Consider the following 21,880-nt stretch of genomic DNA (forward strand, 5'->3'; position numbering starts at 1 on the left):
AGCAATATTTCACAAACAGAAAAGCCCTAAAACAAGAGAGGGAGGTAGTAAAAGAAAGAGGGAGAGAGAAAACACACTGTGTTTAAGAGAACTGAACAACTCTTTAAAGAGAAATGTAAAATCAAGCTCTAAAAAAAGTCACATTTTGCCTTTGCTGTTATTTTTCATAAGTCCCATTTTTAGTTATGTTTTGTTTTGCCATATATTAGTTGAAAAGGCCTGGTCATTTGTGCTACACTTTCTCCACTCTGGATATAGCTGATTGAATCCCAGCGGTGTTGTATAAAAGACTTTTTTGTTCCCTGTATTTCCAGTGAAATGGTAGTTAGGGCTAGATCATCACTTTCCGATAGAAATGTAATGTGAGCCACATAGGTCATTTTAAATTATCTAACAGCCACCTTAAAAGGTACAAAGGAATAGATTAAATGAAATTCTTTTAGCAGTGTGAGAATAATTGACATATAACAAACTGCACATATTTAAAGTGTGCAATTTAAAACTATTACCACAATCAAGATACTCAACACTTTACTTGAACCAATTTGACAATTATATTTTAATTACCAAACATGTGAATGATACTTATACCAGTCTCCAAAACTGCAAGTTGCATAATAATTCTCAAAAGAATATTAAGATCACAATGAAATCAACTCATACTAATAAATAAATAGGGAAATCATAGCAAAAGTGGATTTGAAATTTTAAGCACACTGAATTTTCAAGGCACATAATTACTGGAGCCACACGTAAAAAATAAAAGAAAATGTTCCTTTTGGCCAAATCAATTTTTAAATTTATTTTTAAAAGGTATTAATTTAGCTGACATAATTTTGGCCAACTCTGTTAATGATTCTTACTCATGTACTAAGCCTTTTAAATTATATCCATTAGTTTGCAAATGGCTTTGCATTTTGGAAACTCAACTCTTGCCAACTAAGTCCACAGGATCCATTCCATTAGGATTTTGTTCAGTGGTCATAAACATTTTTTAGTTTCAACTTTAACTGGTTTTCATTGGGTTCATTTTCATATTATCGATTAGTTCCTTTAAACTGAGATGCCAAAGCATTGGTATCCATGGCCATTGAAAGATCACAGATATTATGACAGGGAACTTAAAAACAAAAACAAAAACAAAACATGATCATGTCTCGTAGTCCAGTAGAGAAAGTGAATGGAGAATTACGATGCAAATAAAAATTAAAAACCAAAATGAGCACATGTGCCAGGCTAGCTGATAAATTATAATTTTCGGTTTTGCAATGTCCAGGGTGTCAGGATTCTAGCTTGCATCCTTTGGGTCAGAGGTGCAGGCTGAAAACAAAGAATGCTGGCAAGTGTACAAAAGAGAGGTCACGAGCAACAGACATACCAATCTGGGTGCTGCAAACCTTGGTTCAATGCCTTGGCATCTCTCTTGAGCTGGACTGGGAAGGTGAGAACCAGCATGTGTTTAAACAGGGCCACCTCCTCCGCTTCAGTGATTCTTGTCTCAGTTCCTCTTCCTCAGATAAACCCACTTATTCCAGTGGCCCAGTATTTCCCACATGCAAAATCCTCCAGAGCATCTCTGCCTATGCTTAACACCGAAAAATGAATTATGGCTCTGAGGGCCCTTAATAAGGGAAATAGTATGGGGGTGACCAATGATATGCTTCTAATTTCTCATTTCATCAGGTGTTCTACATTTATTCTCAGAAGACAACATCAGAATATCCAGGAGAGCTGTAATATATACACACACTGCTTTTTTGCTACTCTCTCATTACAGAGTTAAGATTAAGATTTAGAAAGTCTAGAATAGGGTCTATTCATACATTTAAATCTTCCCAAAATCGCTTGGTTAGTCTTATTCACTAGTAATCTAAACAACTTTGTTTGCTTTCCTCAATCTTTATGGTATTGGACGGATTGAAATTCCTAGCATTAAATGAGTATTGGCATTGATTTCTCAGGCCTTCTCACAGAGATACATAATAATGACTTGTAAAACCATATTTAAGGCTTTTTCTCCACAAGTTCAAAGAGAAACAATTTCTTTATTCCTGCATTTGTCTCCAGGCTTCTTATCTAATCCTGTCAAAGATCCATTTATAACACACATGCATAAACTTGTTTCAACTATTTGATTGATTAGGCACTTCATACTGTAACCCATATTACCGTAGGAAATTAGACTTTAAATCAACTTATTTACCTGTTCAAAAAGGATATTCTCATAGGCACATACAAACAGATTTTTTGCACCTGAAATTTTTATGAAGTATCATTGAACTATAGATAACCATGGCATTGACAATTACTTTTGGGTTTACTTTGCATTCACTTTACTTTCAGGCAGAGGAAAAGTGTTCACAATCAGAGAAGATATCCAAGCTGAAATTATCCATGACAAGAACTAGAGTCAAATTTAGGATAAGGATATGGGTGGCAGCCTCTGACCACTCACCACATAAGAGACTTTCTCACACACATAGTAGTCTCAGAGACTGTATCATTTACTTCTGTGTCTAAGCATATTTGACTTCCATTATAAACTTATTGAATCTCAAAAAAAGTAAATATTTTGGATATAAATTTTTATGTATTTATTTATTCCTTCATGCTTATTCCTCTTCTCTATACCAAATACTAAGCTAAACAAGAATGATATAATACATATTAGTATCCTTTTCAAACCTTATAAAAATGAGTTTAGGAAGTTACAAATAAGTAATCATCATGTAAATGAAAGGGCTTCAAGCAAGGAGGGATAAAAGTGAATGGGTTCACCTATTTTAAAAACTTAGTATAAAAGCACAATGACAAGACTGGTAAAGGAATGAGATTAGACATCTAGATCAATGAAAAAAAAAATAAGAATCCAAAAATAAACTCTTGCATCTGTGGCCAACTGAATTCCAAAAAAGTGCCAAGATCATTCAAGGACAAAAAATAGTGTTGAGATACCTGGATATACACACGCAAAAAAAAAAAAAAAAAAGAGAGAGAGAGAAATTGGCCCCTACAACATAGCACATAATGGATCAAATACCTAAATGTAAGAGCTAAAACTGTAAACATCTTGGAAAAAAACATAGATGAAAATCTTATCTTAAATTAGTCAGTGGTTCCTTACTTACAGCAAAAATCAATCAATCAATCAATCCATCATCACAGGCAAAGTATGTAATAAATTGGAATTTATCAAAATTAAAATCTTTTGTGCTTTAAAGAACATTACTGACAAAGTAAAAAGAAAAAAAAAACACTCTAAAGAACTGGAGAATATATTTTGAAATCACATATCTAATAAAGTTCGAATACCCAGAAAATAAAAAGAACATTTACAAGGCATTACCAAAAAGACAAACACCCCACTTAAAAACCAGGCAAAGCATTTGTATAGATATTCCTCTGAACAAGATATATAGATAAACCAATAATCACATGAAACAATGCTGAACATCACTAATCATCAGGTAAATGCAAATCAAAACAAGGAGATACCACTTTACACCCACTAGGATGGCTATAATCAAAAAGCAGATATGACATGTGTTGGTAAAGATGTAGAGAAATTGGAACCTTCACACATTATTGCTGGGAATGTGAAATGGTGCAGTTACTTTGGAAAACACTTTTGTAGTTAATCAAATTATTAACCATATGACCAAGCAATTTCACTCTGAGGTATATACCCAAGAGAACTGAAAATATATTTTCCCATTAAAAACTTGTAGATGAATGTTAATATTAATGACTATTCAAAACAGTCAGAGAAGTGGAAACACTAAGGCACCTGGGTGGCTCAGTTGGTTAAGCATCTGCCTTTAGCTCAGGTCATGGTCCCAGGGTCCAGGGACCTAGCCCCCCAGGGGCTCCCTGCTCAGCGGGCAGCCTGCTTCCTCCTCTCCTCCCTATCACTATCGCTGTCTCTCTCTCTCAAGTAAATAAATAAAAATCTTTAAAAAAAAGTACAAACACCAAAATGCCCATCAGCTGATGAATAGATAAACAAAATGTGGTATATTCATACAATAGAATAGAATATCATACATGAAAATGAATGGAGTATTCATTTATTCTACAACACGCATGAAGTTTGACATTACTCTAGGTGAAAAAGTCAATCACGAAAGACCACAGATTTTATGATTCCCTTTACATGAAATGTGCGGAAGGAAACCTATTCTAAGATAGAAACAGAAAATAGATTAGGAAATGCTAAGGGCTGAGAAGAAAGGGAAAAGGAGAGTGACTGCTAATGGATACAGAATTTCTTTTTGGGTGCTAAAAATAGTCTGAAATTAGGTTTGTATAACCTTGCAAATATACTGAGAACCACTGAATTATATACTCTAATAGGCTAGATACTATGTTTAGAAATCATACCTATTTTCTAAAGGCAATATCAAACAGAAATTGTCAGTAAAACTGAAGAAGTGCTGACTATTTTAAAAAAGAGTAACAAGGACTAGTTTGAGATAGTTAAAGATAATGTATAACAATATAACACTGACCACCATAATGAAAGACATGAGAGACTATACTAACAGTCTCCGAGAAAGATCTGCAGATGTTTATTGTACCATTCTTTCAACCTTTTTTATAGGATTGAAATTTTTCAAAATAAAAGTTTAGAAGAAAAGTGAACGGAATAGCACTGAAGTTAAACAGCAGAGCAAAAACTAAATGTAACATTAATCCTCTTTAAAAAGGTAAATATTCAATCATTTAACAACAATTTTTGAGCGCTTCTGAGTAAATGTGGTAGGCAAAAAGCACCAGGAACTAGAGGGACTGGATCTTTTCATAGCTTAACAGCTCACTTCTTTTTAGAAATGAATAATGTTCTACTGTATGTACCACAGTTTATCCATCTACCTATCCACCCAATACAAGATTGCTTCCAAGTTTTGGCAATTATGAATAAAGCTGCTATAGACATTCTTGCAGAGGTTTTTGTGTGGACATAGGTTTTTGATTCATTAGAGTAATACCAAAAAGCACAGTTGCTGGACTGCATAGTTAGATTATGTTTAGATATGTAAGAAACTGCAAAACTGTCTTCCAAAATGGTTGTACTATTTTTCTTTCCTACCAGCAGTGAATTAGAGTTCTTTTTGCTCCATATCCTCACCAGCATTTAGTGTATGTTGGCCATTCTTTTTTTTTTTTCATTATAAATGTTATAATTTTTATTTTTTAATATTAGAACCTATAACTGTTATGATAATCATCACTTTTAAGTACCTTAGGCCATCCTAGTCACATTCTTTTTTTTTCAGTGTTCCAAGATTTACTGTTTATGCACCACACCCAGTGCTCCATGCAATACATGCCCTTTATACCCATCACAGGCTCTCCCAACCCCCCACCCTTCTCCCCTCCAAAACCCTCATTTTATTTCTCAGAGTCCACAGTCTCTCATGGTTCGTCTCCACCTCCCCATTCTAATAGCGGTGTAGTAGTATCTCATTGTTGTGTCAATATGTAATTCCTTAATTACAAATGATGTTGAACATCTTTTCATATGCTTTTTTTGCCATCTGTATATCTTCTTTGTGAAGTGTCTGTTGAGGTTTCTGTTTAGGTCTTCTGACCATTTTTAACTTTTAAAATTTTTTTAAAATTTTGTTTTATTTTTTCAGTGTTCCAAGATTCATTTTTTATGTACCACCCAGTTCTCCATGCAATACATGTCCTCCTTAATACCCACCACCACTCACCTAGCACCCCATTCGCCTCCCCTCCAAAACTCTCTAGTTTGTTTCTCAGAGTCCATAGTCTTATGGCTTGTCTCCCCCTCTGATTTCCCCCAAGTTCTTTCTTTTACTGTTGAGTTTTAAGAGTTCTTCATATATTTTGGGTAATAGTCTTTTATCAAATATGTCTTTTAAAGATTTTACTTATTTATTTCACAGAAAGACAACGAAAGAGGGAGTACAAGCAGGGGGAGTGGGAGAGGGAGAAGCAGGCTTCCTGTGGAGCAGGGAGCCCAGGGCGGGGCTCAATCCCAGGATCCTGGAATCATGACCCAAGTGTAAGGCAGCAGCTTAACGACTGAGCCACCCAGAGGCGCCCAAATATGTCTTTTACAAATAATTTTCTCCAAGACCATGGTTTGTCTTCTCATTCTTGACATGATCTGTCACAGAGCTACATTTTTAGCTTTAATGAAATCCAACTTACCAATTATTCAATAATTTCTCTAAGGAATTGTGTCTTTGCATTGTATCTAAAAAGTCATCACCATACCTAAGATCATCTAGATTTTCTCCTATGTTGTCTTTTGTTTTACAGTTTTTCATTTTACATTTAGGTCTATTTTCCATTTTGAGTTACTTCTTAAGAAGGGTGTGAGATTTGTGTCTAGATTCTTTCTTTATTTATTTTTTGGCATGTGAATATCTAGTTATTCCAACACCATTTGCTGAAAAAACTCTAGCATTTTTTAATTAATTTATTTAATTGAATGGTATCGATTAAAGTCCATGCTCTTAGAATGTTAAACATTTGAAATTTGTCATAGGTTACTATGTGGCACAATATGATCAAGTTTTTGTAAATGTATTTTTGAACTTCTAAATAATGTAAATTGCAAAAAATCTACATTTGTAAGTATTATGTGTAGATTTTTAAAATTTGCATACCTATATCCTTACTTTTTGTTATAGAATGTGTGAGAGATTATAAAATCAAATAAATATGGCATTAATGAAAATTTTTTAGAAAATCAGTAATTGTGTGCAAACATTATTGAATAATTTAAACTTTTGCATTAATTCTTAGACAAATATTATTGCTTTACACCTAATACATATCAGAAATTAGTGCTCATAAAGCAAAGTAACTGGTATAAACCCATCATCCATCAGTTTAAAATAGTATTACTTGCTCAAAATTCTTTATTTTCTCCAGTATGTTACTTGGCTTCTGAATATGTATTATTAACATATCCTAATTAAGTGTCCCATATTCTTATAATGAGACATTCTGATTATCTGTTATTATATAACAAACTCCATAAACGTGAGGGTTCATAACACTGTTATTCATTGTAGCCCTAAATTTGAGACAATCCAAGTGTCCTTTGACCACTAGATGGGCCAACAATCTGGTACCACTGTACCATGGAATACTATCCAGCAATTCAAAGGATAAACTTCTGACATATGCATCATATTGATTGGAGCTAAAAGGCATTATGCTGAGTGGAAAAACAAAAGTCATTTTCAAAAGATTATATATTGTATGATCACACTTATATTACATTCTCAAAACAAAAAAAATGGCAAAATTCTAGAGAATGGATTAGTGGTTGCAAGTGAGAGTGGGTCACACTATTAAGGGTTAGAACAGGGAAATTCTTTTCCAGGAATGAAACAGTTCTATATCTTGATTGATAGGGTGGCTATGTAAATCTAGTGGTATAAATTACATAAAACTACACACACTGCATACACACACACACACACAAATGGGCTGAGAGAAAAACTGATGAACTAAAGAAGACATAATTTGTTAGACAGGATTGTGACAATATCAATTCCTGGTTTTGGTGTTGTTTTCTAAATATGTAAACTGTTACCTTGCAGGGAAGCTGGGGATAGGTTTCACAAGAAACCGTCTCTGCAACATCCTTTTGAGTTTATAATTATTTAAGTTGGATAAGAAGTTGAAAAATGATTATCCACATATAGCATTGCTGTCTCTAACTGCGTCTATGATGGGCATTAAACAGTATTTATTTTTCTTTCACTGTTCTTGGAGTATCATCATTGATTGATTAAATCATAATTTATGGTTCCATTTCAACTCAGCCATGAACTAATTTTTTTTTAAAGATTTTATTTATTTATTTGACAGAGAGAAATCACAAGAGAGGCAGGCAGAGAGAGAGGAAGGGGAGCAGGCTCTCCGCTGAGCAGAGAGCCCGATGTGGGATTCGATCCCAGGATCCCGAGATCATGACCTGAGCTGAAGGCAGCGGCTTAACCCACTGAGCCACCCAGGCGCCCAGCTTGAACTAATTTGAACTAATTTGAACTTGTTAGCAAATCTCAAAAGTTCTCTGAAGGTCAGTTTCCTAACCTGATAACCTCTGAGCACACTTCAGGTTCTACCTTGTCATGATTTCATGATTCTGGATATCCATTGTTTGCCTCTTTAGACTCTAAACTTCTTGAAGTCAGAGACCAAGCTTAGTCTTTAAAAGGAATCTATATCATATCATTCTGCATACTGAAGTGGCCTACAAATATTGTACAGAAACTGCTAAGTTATGGGCCAGGCTTGCTTCTATTCATCAGTATTCTGACCACTTGACATTGAAATTTAGAATTTTGACAATGCCAGTAAAACAAGTGTTGAACACAGATTATTTCTAACAAACAATTTCTTTCTACGAAGTACGTTCACCCTTTATGAAAGACTCAAGAATTTAAAATGGTTGAAGTATTATATTTTCATGTATTCGTGTATGAATCTTATTTTATAATTCTATATATTGTAGAAATTTAAGGAACTTTCAGATTCTTCACTTAATCAGACATACAACTGAAGTTTTTACTGTCTTAACAGAATTGTTGATATACTAATCTCATTCATTAAGCTTAAATCTGCCCTGAATTTTCTTTCAAAATATCCCAGAAAATTACAAACCCAGTGGTATCACAGGAACTCATATATTGCTTTAACAATCTAATATACAGATCTACTGATGCTCTATAATGTCTTGATTCAGTATCATCTGTTAAGCATTTTTGCTAATTCACTTTATAATGTGCTTTATTAAAAGTCATTAAAAACTGCAGCTGCATCCCGTAATCATTTCCTAAATATAAAGACTGCATTTATAAATGATCTCCTTGTTCAAAATACTGCCATACAGCTCACAAACTCTTTGTTAGAAGCCAGAGAGCTTTTATTCTTTACAAAAAGAAATGCTAAGTAATTCATCAGTTGCCAAACTTTTTTTTTTTTTTTTGGCCACATATCAGCCTTGTTCCAACCACTCAACTTCCATGTTCATAAAGAATATTTATAATATAGTCTCAGATTGATGTTTACAACTTTTATCTATTTGAGTGCCATCTTGCTCCTAGGATTCAATCTCTTAATGTGTATGTGTCCTTGATAAACTTGAAAAAACTCAGTGGTTTGGCTCAGCTACACACACTGAAGTGAAGCTCTTATGCAAATATTCTGGGACTACACGTTGAAGGAAGAGACTGTATTTCATTTGGAGTTTTGTTAATTCCATTCAGGAGAAACTAGCCTGTTGGGGGCTTTACTTGCTTATAAAAATAATATAAATGATTTCTAAGCTTCACTTAATTGATTGTTCTATGATTTTACTGCTTTTATATATATAACAATATATTTTCTCAGAGAACTAAAGTTTGGATATGAGTTAAAGAAATTCATTTTCACAAAAATTGCATTGTTTATAATAGAATTGTTTATTTCTCAAAAACAATTTCATTTATTCATAAACATAACTGGTAAATATTTACCATTTGTCAATTTTTTACAGTATACCTGAAAATAATGTAGAACACCTATAATTTATTCAGTAGAATAATATGTAGTATGTATGCATATATTACTTTAAATATGATCCACAGGTAGAAGGAAAAAAATTCTGAAAAATTTTTCATCTGGCATACCAGATAGAATATCAACAGCAACAGAAAATTGTAGTATCTAATAGACATGAATCACTACAACTATTGGTGAATTTATGGAGAAATGTGAGAAGGATTATAACCAAAGAGTTGCATTTAGTAAGCTCATTTACATTTAAGTCATGCAAATTTATAATTGGCCAGAAATAAATTATTCCATTTCTCAAATATGACCAGGAGAAAAAAAGCCAATGGTCACTACATTAAAAGTAAAGGAGATGGTTCCTTCACAAAGAACTCTTGTATAAATCTATAACCTTGTGCCCGTGGATTGCTAACTAGCCTATCACTGTCAAATATACAGGTAATAGCATAGGAATTCCATTCAGATAGTAGTTGAGAAGATTATTTGCACTTCTCACTCCCCTTCTTCCTCCACCACATTGATAAACACCTCCTGTCCTCTATGGCTTAGCCTCACATAGACGCAAATGTAACTCATTGATTCAAAGCAGAAGTGCACATTGACACTCTAAACCATCTGATTCCATCAGAGAAGAGGGAGTAAATCACCCACTGTTTGGTGGTGCATTAACTCCTTTAGGGTTACTGGGCAGCCTTTTAGAGCACTGAAAAGGTAATTTGCTAAATGGCACATTAGTGGCTTAGAAAACTTAATTGGCCATCAAAAGGTAGATAATTTACTCTTTTCGTACCAAGATAAAGCCAGGCAATCATCTAGGAATTTGAGTGGTTTGAGAAAGGAATTTAAATATTAGGCAAGAGCAAAGTTTTTGTTTGCCTGAACTCTTTTGGAAATTCCAGCTATTCCAGTAGAACTGGCAATACTTCTGTGGTCTTCCAGGTCATTCAACTCAATGAGAAATAAAAAAGTACAGAGATTTAGATTGGTCTGAAGATCTCTTGTACCCATTTTCATCCTAGGAAATTTCTTTTAGATAGATATCGAAATGTTACACATCTAAAGCAGAAAAAATGGATAATACAGATAAGAATACAAAGGAGGATTAATAATTATTAATAATTAATAATATGAGATGAATTTCATCCTTTCAAGCAAAGTCAAAGCTATGTTACATATTACTAGTGGAGGAAAGTTAATTTTCCAATAACTAAAAAAAACAATTATTGACTTTTATATATTTTACATGATCACTTAAAAATAAATATTTACATAATGGGAAAAATAAAAGCTTAAGCAGATCTCTTCCCAAGTATTCTAAGTATCTCTGTTTTCCCTTCACTTTTCTAAGTACTTTTTATAATCATCTCTTCTATTACTTTTCTATTCCCAAATGTAAATCTTTACATTCATAAATAAGTGTTTTCCCTTCATTATCTCAAAAAGTTAATATATTTTCTCAGCTTCAGCAATAATCTTTATAGCAATGACTGAGTTGGGTATGTCAGGTTTTATCCTCTTTCTGAAAATAATGGCTCTATCACCTGCCATTTGGCTGTAACACCCTTTCACTCTTCATTTGACATGTTCCAAGTCAGATGTGACATGGTTCCTTCCAAAGAACATCAGTTTACATTTATATGCTTAGCGTTTACCTAGCATGTATTGAAAGCATTATCTCATTCAGCTCCTCTTCTTGATTCTTCTTTTGTTTTTTAGTGGCATAACTCTCACCTAATCATCCAGTTTTAATCTGCTTATTTTTAACTTTAATCCCCTTAGGTCAAGTTCCCATCATCTCCAATCTGAATTACTGCAACAGAACCAATCCTGGTCCTTCATGACTCCCTGATACTTCTAAAAGAGGACTTCAACATGTCATTATGTTGTCCACAAACCTCCCTATGTGTAGAACATTCGGGTCAAGATAACACAGGAGCCCTTCAAGATCCTTAAGAATCTAAACTCCTCCATAACTTACTAAAATGTCAGTAAAATACAGTTGCTGAGTTGTTTTATTTTTATCACAATCTGAAGCAAGTGAAGCATATTAACAGGTGAGATATGCATATAATTAGTGGCAGTTTTTCTTCCCAAACTACCTACAGCATGTGGAAAAGTATGAAATATCAATCAAATCTTAATTTTTATTTAATATAGAAGAAGCATTTAACTTTCCTAGTTTGCAATTACCTCATTTGAAAAACAGGAATGACAGCCTTACAGTCCTGCCATAAAAATCACATGTGATTCCCTAAAGTAAGGCTTTTTTTTTTTTTTTGAGTTTAAATTTATTTATTTTTTTCAGCGTAACACTAAAGTAAGGCTTTTTAAAAACTGTTACTATCATACAAAATGCCAAGAGAATCATAGTATGACTGGAAATTTAAAAAGGTAAAGTTTCATGGAACATATTTCTTATGTTCTGTGAAGATTCTATACAACAATGAAATACTCTAAACTCCAACTTCAAGGGACTTTTCAGAAATTTATTGCCATAAAAAGAAAATACAAAATGGAAAACAAAAATAATTGATTAGGTGGTTAATAGGTAAGTCTTTTAAAGGATTTATAAGTAGAGAAAATGATGAACCCAAGGAGAAAAATGAACAGCTTATTTATGAATTTAATGAATTAGATGAACTACCCTATCTTTATTTACCTTAACTCTAAATGTGCCCTATCATACTACTTCTTGGTCATATCATCTATAATACATGGTGCAGTATTTAGGCAATTGATCTGCCTTTAGGAGTGTTACTTTTTCAATATTAAAACCAGACCAGAGGAAAAAATATTTATATATAATCTAGTGAAACTGGAGCAAGCTTATCATATCATAAAGGAAGATATATTACTTTAAAATGCTAGGGAAAAAAAGAAAAAAACATCCTCCAAAGGAAAAAAAAATGCTATCCAGTTGGAAGTACTATTATCTACACTGGTCACTTTCCCTACTCCATCCACATGTCCTTTTAGTATTACACATTTTTTACTAATAAAGTAAAAAGGACACCCACTAAGATTTGGTATATTAATTATATTGCAGTTCATGTTGTATACATTTCATCCTAAAAACGTTCTTTCTTAGAAAAGCAAGATAATAAACCTAGAAGCACACTTTTGCTGAGTATTTGGTCAGCATTAGATACATTAAATGTCTTAGAATAATATTGTAGAGGACAGTTGCTGTTCTTTTTATCCTATGGTATAGTCCTCCTTTTCCTGCAGAATGCACCAAAATTTGAATCTGGGGATACAGGAACTGCTTTGCACTTAATAGACCATAATCCGTAATTTATTATCTTTCTTTTTCTTCACCTAACAGTTTAATCAAAATTAACACCTGGGTTATTATTGTTGTGGCACATATAAGAAGAGGAAAGAAAGACAGTAGTGAGAAAAGATGCTAGAATAAATACATGATGGGATATTGTTGATCTATATTCATTCTTATTTATTATATGAACTATTTGTCCCACAATATTTTTGACCACCAGAGAAATGGAGTATCTACTTCATCTCAGCCACTCCTCATCATTTGGTATTTATTAGCTGTAAATTTCCAACAGGTATTAAGATAAGGGTTTTTGCTGAGTCATGGTTCATTCTTCTATTTTTAGATAAAAACAGGACTAGTAAAAGGCCCTGATTACTGGGTGCCTGGGTGGCTCAGTACTTAAGCAGCTGCCTTTGGCTCAGGTCATGATCCCGGGGTCTTAGGATCCAGTCCCACATCAGGCTCCCTCCTATGCAGGAAGCCTGCTTCTTCCTCTCCCACTCCCCCTCCTTGTGTTCCCTCTCTTGCTGTCCCTTTCTGTCAAATAAATAAATAAATCTGACTACAAATGTCAGTTCTAACAGATGTCACTGAAAGCAGAGAAGTGTTGGTTCTGCAGGCCACAGGACCAAAGGCAGTCGATGCACTGAGTCCAGTTTCTAATGCATTTGTTCTATTAAAAAACTTTAAAAGTTAAACTAGCTGAAAATGAGACTTCACACAAAACTCTGCTTTCACTTTCCAGGTTTCTCTTTAATAGAGAAAAGCAGAGTCAGGAACCTCTTGGGGGGCTTGCTTTCTGCAGTTTGCTGCAGGCTCTCCTGGCCATCCACACTCATTAGCCTACGTGCCTAAGCCCAGGAGGCTTTTCAATTTACAATCTATGCAAAGAAGAGTAGGTTTGGATAAGTAAACAGAAAAAAGAAACAGTCTAGGACAAAGCATGATGAAAAGAACTGGGCAGGGATGAGCATAGTACACTTTGAAAGACAAAATGGGAGATTTATCTGGAGAAGTAATAAAAGAAAATTGTGGGATAGTGAGAGCCACCACATGCAGATTGGCCTCACAAAGTAAGTAATAACAAACACGACCTTGACCAAGTTCCTGCTGGGTAGAGGCAGTTCACCAACCATTCTCTATGTCCTGTTATTTTACCCATTCCCAACAAGAGATAAGGTGGAAATTTTTTTTTTTTACATATGAAAATAAAGAGACTCAGAGTTTACATCCCTTTCCCACGTTTGTATAGCTAATGAGACTTTACCAGGATTCAACTGATCCCAAATCTCACGCACCTTCCACAGTAAAAGTATGGGAATGTTTTCAAGAAAAATAATCTGAGGGAAGCAGAAGAAAATTTTCAGCTCAACTAAACCTGTATGTTTTTGTGTGTTTGTTTTCTAATAGTCAATAATGATTTCCCAAGAGAATCAAGAAAATAGTTAAGCTATTAAGATAAAGTGATTTACCCAAGATCACATAATCAATCGATGAGAAAACTAATATATTTGATTCTAGACTTCATATGTACTCAATGTATTTTTAACCATGCAATTGACTCTTTTTCTTATCAACATTCTTAAATTTTTTAATCTCAGATACTTACTTATTTCTCAACATAGATCCATTTGAGAAGTTTTAAAGAGAATGTATTATTTTTTTAACTGCTTTATATGAGTAACATTGTTAAAATTCTGATACCATTTCTAAAAGATTCCTACTTTCTATGAATTTATTTGGTGAATTTATCAGGTAAGCATTTATTCCTTTAAAAAATTAAATCCTTGGCTTTTTGAAATGTTGAGTAGCTGGTAATATATTTACTAATTATAAATGTAGTTATAACTAACTTACAAATTTTAACTTTAAAATTTGTTCAAGTATGTGCATTAAATGTGATGAAGTGATAGAGAGCTAACCACTATTCTAATGCATTGATTTGATGATTCTTTTAATTTAAGAAAATGGTATTATTTTAGCCTTGCTGATAATCTGAAGACTAAATTTATGAAAATCTAAAATGATCTTCTGATACTTTGTATAGAATGTGTTCAAAATGCTTCACAGTGATAATTCAAAGATAAAGTTCTTGGTCACAGGACATTATTTTAATGACTTTCATTTCCTACTTTTTCTCCATTTTCCTTTATTTGTAGTTTATTTCCTTTTCCCTTTTTGGTAACTGATAACCAAAAAAAAAAAAAAACCAAAAAAAAAAAATCTTTACGTTCTGTCACTAGGTAATCTTATAATTTTCATCACAACAATTTAGATTTCTTAAACATGTTATCACAATATTTTTAGTGATACAGATACAGAAATCTATATCTATCTTTATAGATACAGAAATCTAAAAAGACTACATGTTCAAAAATTACATTTAAAAAAATCATAGTCATTACATTTAAAAAATCAGAGTTGTAGTTTTAAGTCCAACGTAAAGAAAATAAGCAATGAGATGTTGCTTAACTTGAGATTCCTGAAGATGTCCATGAATAGAATCTAAGCTTTGGACTAATCTTCACAGCATTTCCATGACATCTCCATGGATCAGTCCATGTTGTCCACACTTCACTCCATCGTCACTTGCCCTGAATCAAACCTAAGCTTTCTACATGTGTTGTTAGATATTCAGTTTTAAGGTTCATTTGATCCTATGAGTTTTCTTATTGGTATAACTAATAATATCATTCCTCTTTTACAGACCAGAAAATGATGACACAAAAGCAGTGATTGATCCAATTAAGGGCAAAATGAAAGTGGTTAAAATGAACTCCAGTCATGCTGACCTAGGCTTGACTATTTGGTATAAGACATGGTGTCAGTTTTGAGTAATAAATATTTTTTAACTAGGTCCTACCTGCATTCTAATATTGATTTGATTAAGAGATATACAAAATTGATGCTGAGTTAACAGGAAAATATTGTATTACTTACACTTTAGTTCTTAAATATAGGAGATATGCCCACCATATAGGAAACAGCAGGGAATTTTTCAATGAATGAAGGAATCAATGCTACTGTAGATTATTTATAATAAATCAAAGATACAGCACTCAGGTTTCCAAAATGCTCTCAAAAGCATCATATCGTGACTCTCCAACCTTTCATAGAGTAGGCATTCATTCATTTGTCCCACAAATACTTAGGTTTCAGCCATACATAAAGCATTGTGCCTTATTTAGTAGGTAAAATAACCTCTTTTAGGGAAGAAAAATTAAATTTCAGTGGGTTGAGTGACTTGTCCAAGATCTAATGACAAGCAGTTCAAGAATCCTGACCTTTTAACTGTCAAACAGTACTTGTTCAGCTACATCATGATGCATAACATATTTTGTACTGCAGCATGTTTGCTTCTTTCAATGCATGCCATGTACGACTCAATCTCCTAATCTAAACAGAAGGAATATACTAAGTAAGAATTCTCTTTCCATTTGAGTGCTATTCTATGACTCACCGTACAGGTTTCTGGGGAGGTGAGATAACTACAGAAATAATTTCTGACTTACAAAATACTTTTCTTTACCAGTGGCTTTTACCTTGCTTGTTAGAATTGGATGATTAAGTGGTTGTTTGCCTAGAATTCACATATTTTAAATTGTACAAAAATAAAAGTCAATTACTAGGGGCCTTATAAGTTTCAATAATAATCATTTCATATTCCTATGTGTTTTGATAAAAACATTTGTAACTTGTTTCAAACTCAAGCAACAATTCTAAAGCAACTTGAAGATACTCAAATCCAATATGATATGATTGTATCAGTAATTACATTAGAATATCAAATGAATATTTATATGGCCTACAGAAAAAGGTGATCAAGAAGTAGTTTTATAATATTTCATAATTTAAATTTAAAGATTCTGAGCAGAACTCTGTCCCACTCTCCACTATTTCTTATTAAAATCAGAAAAGCAACTGAACAGATTCCAGAGCTCACTGTTAATTATCCTCTGTCCTATATACACTTTACATTTTCCCGATTATGTAATCTTATCTTGCTTTTCTCTTTTGAGTCTTAAATATAAGCAACAGCCAACAACACTTATCCTATCAATAATACTTCCCCTCCCCTAACCCCCAGGAGAGGGGAGGCTGAATTGCTATGTCTGGTACTGGTCAAACCACATGCATCCTTTTTCTGTAACAGACCAAAATAACTATTAAAACAGCTGACTTTAATAAGATAAAGATGTACTAGACTAAATTATTGACTTCTCTTTAAAGACAGGTGATTCTATACAAAAGAAAGGTCTGGTTCATTAGCCCACCAACTCCTTTTTTTTTTTGGAGTGGAAGACAGATATTAGCATATAGGTAGGCATTAAGCTGGTCTGCAGAAGTCTATCTCAATTTCCCCAAAGATAAGGATTGATATGAGCACCTTGCCTGAGCTTCAGTGGGTGAATGTGAGTTATCTATTTCTACGACTAAATCTCCAGAGGAATTAGGCAAAGGTAACTTTTACTTTGTGTAGTTCAGCCACACATAGGGCAAGCCTGCCCCCTCTACCACTAAGAAGGTAATTGCCGCACATACCAACAGCCATGCTTCCTGGAATACATTCTCTGCTTTCTTTTTATGCTCTGCTGACCAGGGAGGTCTCTCTATGGTAATTAATTGACAACCAGAATAAAAGTTTAGCAATATGCTGTAATTCTCTTAAAACATGACTTATCATTACATGTGGTAATTTCACTTCCACATCTCTAAAATTAGAAAAAAAAAAAATCAGGTTGTGTTAGGAGCACATTTTAAGTCTGCTGGGAAGGAATCCAAATCAATGGTACATTTTCTTTTCCTCAGATTATCATTTCTGACCTATATAGGGCAAAATAGCCCCCAAGGAGCTCAATGACATAGAAGCCTCTGCTCCCTTTCTGCTAAGCAAGCAGGTTCATGGTAAGCAGTAAGTGACAGTTAAGAATGATATTTCCTCAGAGTTTAACTGCCACACTGAGCCAATGCAAAATAAGGGCCCATCAACTCACCAACAAACACCATCTTAACTGCCTCAGATGATTTTCGTGTTGAAAGTGAGGAGTAGGTATGGATGTGTATTAGAGACATTCTATATCACTTTTATATATGAGCTATGAAATTAAAAAAAGAACCATAAAGAACTATAATTTTTCAAAGGGACAAACTGTTTCCACAGTGTTGGTTATGCAGATAGCATCACATGTATTTACATGATTGTAGAAGTCCTTACTTGCAAGTCAACACTCTCTGCTGAACTGAATGTTCTTACTGGAATTGATCAAGCTCTAACGGAAATGTCAGGCATATGCTATAAATTTGTGTAACTGCCTTTATCTAGTGAACCCTTTATTATTATTATTATTATTATTATTATTATTATTTTATTATTATTTATAGAATGTTTATCAAGGTCACTGTGAAAGATTGTACTTTTAAACCTCCAGGGGAAGACTCCAGAAATAAGAATCAACAGAAACAGATTTAATTAACACTTTAAAGTTTATGGTTTGTCAAGAACCTATTGGCCTATTGCTTTTTGGATTTCAGTGACAAATGCATTTTGTAGAATGAAGAAGTCAGAATGGTATCAAAAGCCAACTCTCCTAAAAAGGGACACTAAAGCTTCTCATTTTCTCCCTTCTGGCAGATCTGGTTTGAGCAAGCCGTGCTAAGATTTAAAAGGCTGGAAAGACTATGCTAAGCAAAAAAATGTGTCTATTTCTTAGATAAGATTCTACAGGTGTAAGTATACTTGGGGTTTGGATAGAGAGAGGGATCAAGTGTGTATGTATACATGTGTTTGTTCTTATATCTGGTTTGGCAAATTATAATTGTATAAAATATAATAGAAGAGGTTGCTAAACCATCTCTACTTGTAACTTTGAGTCTTGAATACTATATAACACGGACAAGATTACTTTAAACCACATGCATAGGATTAAAAAAGGCCTTTTACAAAATGCCAGATTATATTAGTTTTGGAAAAAAAACTAAATACATGAATTCAAAAAGATCAGCACTAAGAAAAATACTCAACCAAGAGTTTACTCTAATCATATAAGGCAATACATATTATTTTTAATATTCTTGTCACATAAGAGGCTTCAGAGAAGTAAAATATCCTACTGTTTTATGAAGCAAGAGGTTTCCTAAGATCATGCTGCAGGAACAATCATTGAAAAATAAAACTTATCTACTCCTTAACCCACAAGGCAAGATCATACTGTTTATAATCTTTCTGTTAAGACCTTTATTAAAAAGTCATTAGAGTTGTAAATAAGTGGAAGTAATAATATTATCACTTACCAGCCAAGTAAAGGAATTAGAAGTCTCAGTCTCTAAGGTAGGGATGAGTGTAGATCTGGAACTCTTCTCACAAAGCTATTTCCAAAATAGTTGCAACTCTCTGGTGAGCATTCTGTTTATTTCATGAAGTGTGGGCCTTGGAGCATTTCAACCCCTTCTGCAGAGCCCATGGTTTTTCAGAGCCTCTAAGAACTTCAACTTCACTCTCCTGCTTGCATTTCCTCCCAGCCCCCTGCAGAGAAATATTCTCGAAGTTGTTGCTCAGAGTTTAATCTGTGGAACAATAGGACTCCTCAGAGCCCTGTATGGTTGTAGCAGGTGGATATAAGAAGGGTTACTTTCCGTCTATCAAGGAAAGGGAGGGGAAACCAAGGGGTATCAGGAGGCACCGCCTTTTAGCTGCGAGGAGCAGGGAGCCCAGATGCCCGTGGCGACGACAGTGGCAGCAAGGGCAGCGCAGTTCTGTCCCTGTGGCGGCAGCCCAGTCCAGAGACGCTGTCCATTCCCTCCGGTGCTGAAGTATAAGGACTGGAACCCCAGCCCGTCCCCGGATCGCACTTTGCTCCAAGAGCGAATGCAAACGTCTTCCTTGTCTTCCAGTCTCACCTCCTTTCCTCTGGCGCTTTATATTTTGGTAGGGGTTAACTGTTTCTCCAAAATAATACTCTTATACTCATTTGGTGACAACATTTCCGGGCATTACCTAACATTAGAGGTAAGAATCCGTGGGAGATCAGATTTGAGCCTCTCCTGACTTTTCAGTGGCCCTGAACGAGTTTCCTAATGCTGGAAATGAAAGGAAACGCACGCACAAGCGCGCGCATTCACGCGCACGAGGAAGGGGGGGAGGAGGGGAGGGAGGGAGAGAGGGAATATGAATAAATATAGATTATGTACCGTGGAAAATCCAGAGTTTCTTTGGGTCTCTAATTACAGAAAATGGAAAGGGTTATTTTGGAAGACTCCGCAATCTTGATTATCAGTTGGGGGGACCATACTTAAATTCTGAAAAACCCGTTCGAAATCCCTGGGTTAGACACAGTAAAGAGGTCGTGGGTTCTTCTTGGACCCTCCAGGCATAAATGACAGGTCAGTTAAAAAAACGAAGACAGAGAACGAAAAAAGAAAAGGGAAAGAAAAGGCATTTTTCTCGGCTTTGCTACCTTTTAAAACGCGGCTGAATTGGTTCGGAATCCTTGCCGAGCAGCTAAGAGGATCCAGCCGGACGCGGTTCATGTGAGTGTCAGTGCTCCGGGAGCCTTGTGAAACAGTGTGTCGAGTCGGGAGCCTCTGGAGGTTGCATTCCCAGGGCAGTGCTCGAGAGCCGCCCACGGCCCAGGATCCTTGCAGGAGTCTGGGAAGAATCTGATTTCACAAAGGATCAAATAAATGCATAAAGTCAGCGGGAGGGCTTGACCATCCCCGCCCTTTAAAAGCCAGAACAATGCCCAACCCACCCGGCTCTTTGCCTGGCTTTTCAGTGCATTTCCCGTTCGTCTCCCACGCCGCCCCCTAGCCTCTCTGGTCCAGAGTCTCCCCCGGCCTTGCAGGCACTTCGCTCCCGCTCTGTACAGTTCCCCCACTTCTGCCCGTTCTACCTGTTCTTAACCGGCTGATACCAGAGCATAAAGAAGGGTTTGTGTGGGTGGTCCCCAGGGCGGTCACCGAGGGCTTCGCCGCCCACACTCTGCAACGGGTGCAGACCCAAGTGTTGTGAGCAGGGGAATTGAAATACACAACGTGGAAACTGTTGGAAAACTGATCCAAATCACATCCACTGGGACCCTCGAAGCTATGTATAGTGAAAAGGAACAATGTAGTGTAACAGCCCATCCCTTCAGGCTCTGAACTTATGCAGTGTAGATTTCTGTGCTAGAAGACTGTTAATAGACTTGCGAGGAAATTTGGAAAAGAATTACTATGGATGCCGGGGAGGGCGGAGCGAAACACTAATTTCTTTAGGGTGGTAGGAGAAGAGCTGTCGCCTGTCCCTGGCCTCTCTTCCTTGACAATTTCTCAGAATCCTCGTCCTCGGATTCTGGCAGCGCAGAGGAAGTCATAAACGCAACGTTTTCCTTCACGCTTCCATTACGGATTAGCGCAGGTCTGGAACAATCTATGCCGGTGGGCCGGTCTAAGCCTCCCAGAACTAAACGCGCTCTCCAAGGCACTGGCTGAGCGAGGGACGTAGGAGACGCCAGCGCCCGCAAAATGCTAGCTGGTTCTCTTGAGCTGAAACGTTTGAACCGGGATCACTTGGGAATGAAAATCAAGCTGGCAGGTTATTTATCCACACGAAAAGTGAATGTTTTCGTTGGACTTTGAGCTATTTCGCTGCTCAGCGCTACCTTCATTTCCCTAGGGTGAGCACCAGGCGTCCTGCCCGCTCCCTGCTCTGGCTGCAAGAGACTGCGCCCAGTGTTGGGCTCATTGCAGGCCGCGAACGCTGTGTGGAGCTACACACGCAGGAAATGTTCGCAGCGGAAAGAAGCCTATTATCAACTTACTCTAACAGGCCTTTTGAGCAAAGGAACGGTTAAAAGGTGTGAATCTCTGGAACCGTGCCTGATGAAGCATTTGTTCTCACTAACATACACAAACTTCCGTGGAGTATTTGTTACTTGAGGCTAATTTGGAACGGTGTGTTTAGCTTTACAGTCCATGTGAAAATAGATGGATGTCTCAGGATTGTGGTAAATGAAATTTCCCTTTTCCTTAAATGTATTGGAACACACTCTTCTTGTATCTGCACAAACAAGTATGTGACAT

At 35.5% G+C, this 21,880-nt stretch overlaps 1 protein-coding gene across 1 annotated transcript in view; it reads right to left on the reverse strand.

The window, feature by feature from the left end:
* SNTG1 (syntrophin gamma 1) overlaps positions 1 to 20,647 on the reverse strand; it is a 1,017,962-nt gene extending 997,315 nt beyond the window's left edge. The window contains exons 1-3 of the mRNA XM_045990984.1: positions 20,569 to 20,647; positions 20,275 to 20,476; positions 19,112 to 19,814 (exon numbers count right to left, since the gene is read on the reverse strand). The gene's annotated coding sequence lies outside the window, so the exon portion shown is untranslated. The remainder of the gene's footprint in view (positions 1 to 19,111; positions 19,815 to 20,274; positions 20,477 to 20,568) is intronic.
* Positions 20,648 to 21,880: the final 1,233 nt, after the last annotated feature.

The sequence above is a fragment of the Meles meles genome, chromosome 1 (assembly GCF_922984935.1).
Source record: "Meles meles chromosome 1, mMelMel3.1 paternal haplotype, whole genome shotgun sequence".
Lineage (NCBI taxonomy): Eukaryota > Metazoa > Chordata > Mammalia > Carnivora > Mustelidae > Meles > Meles meles.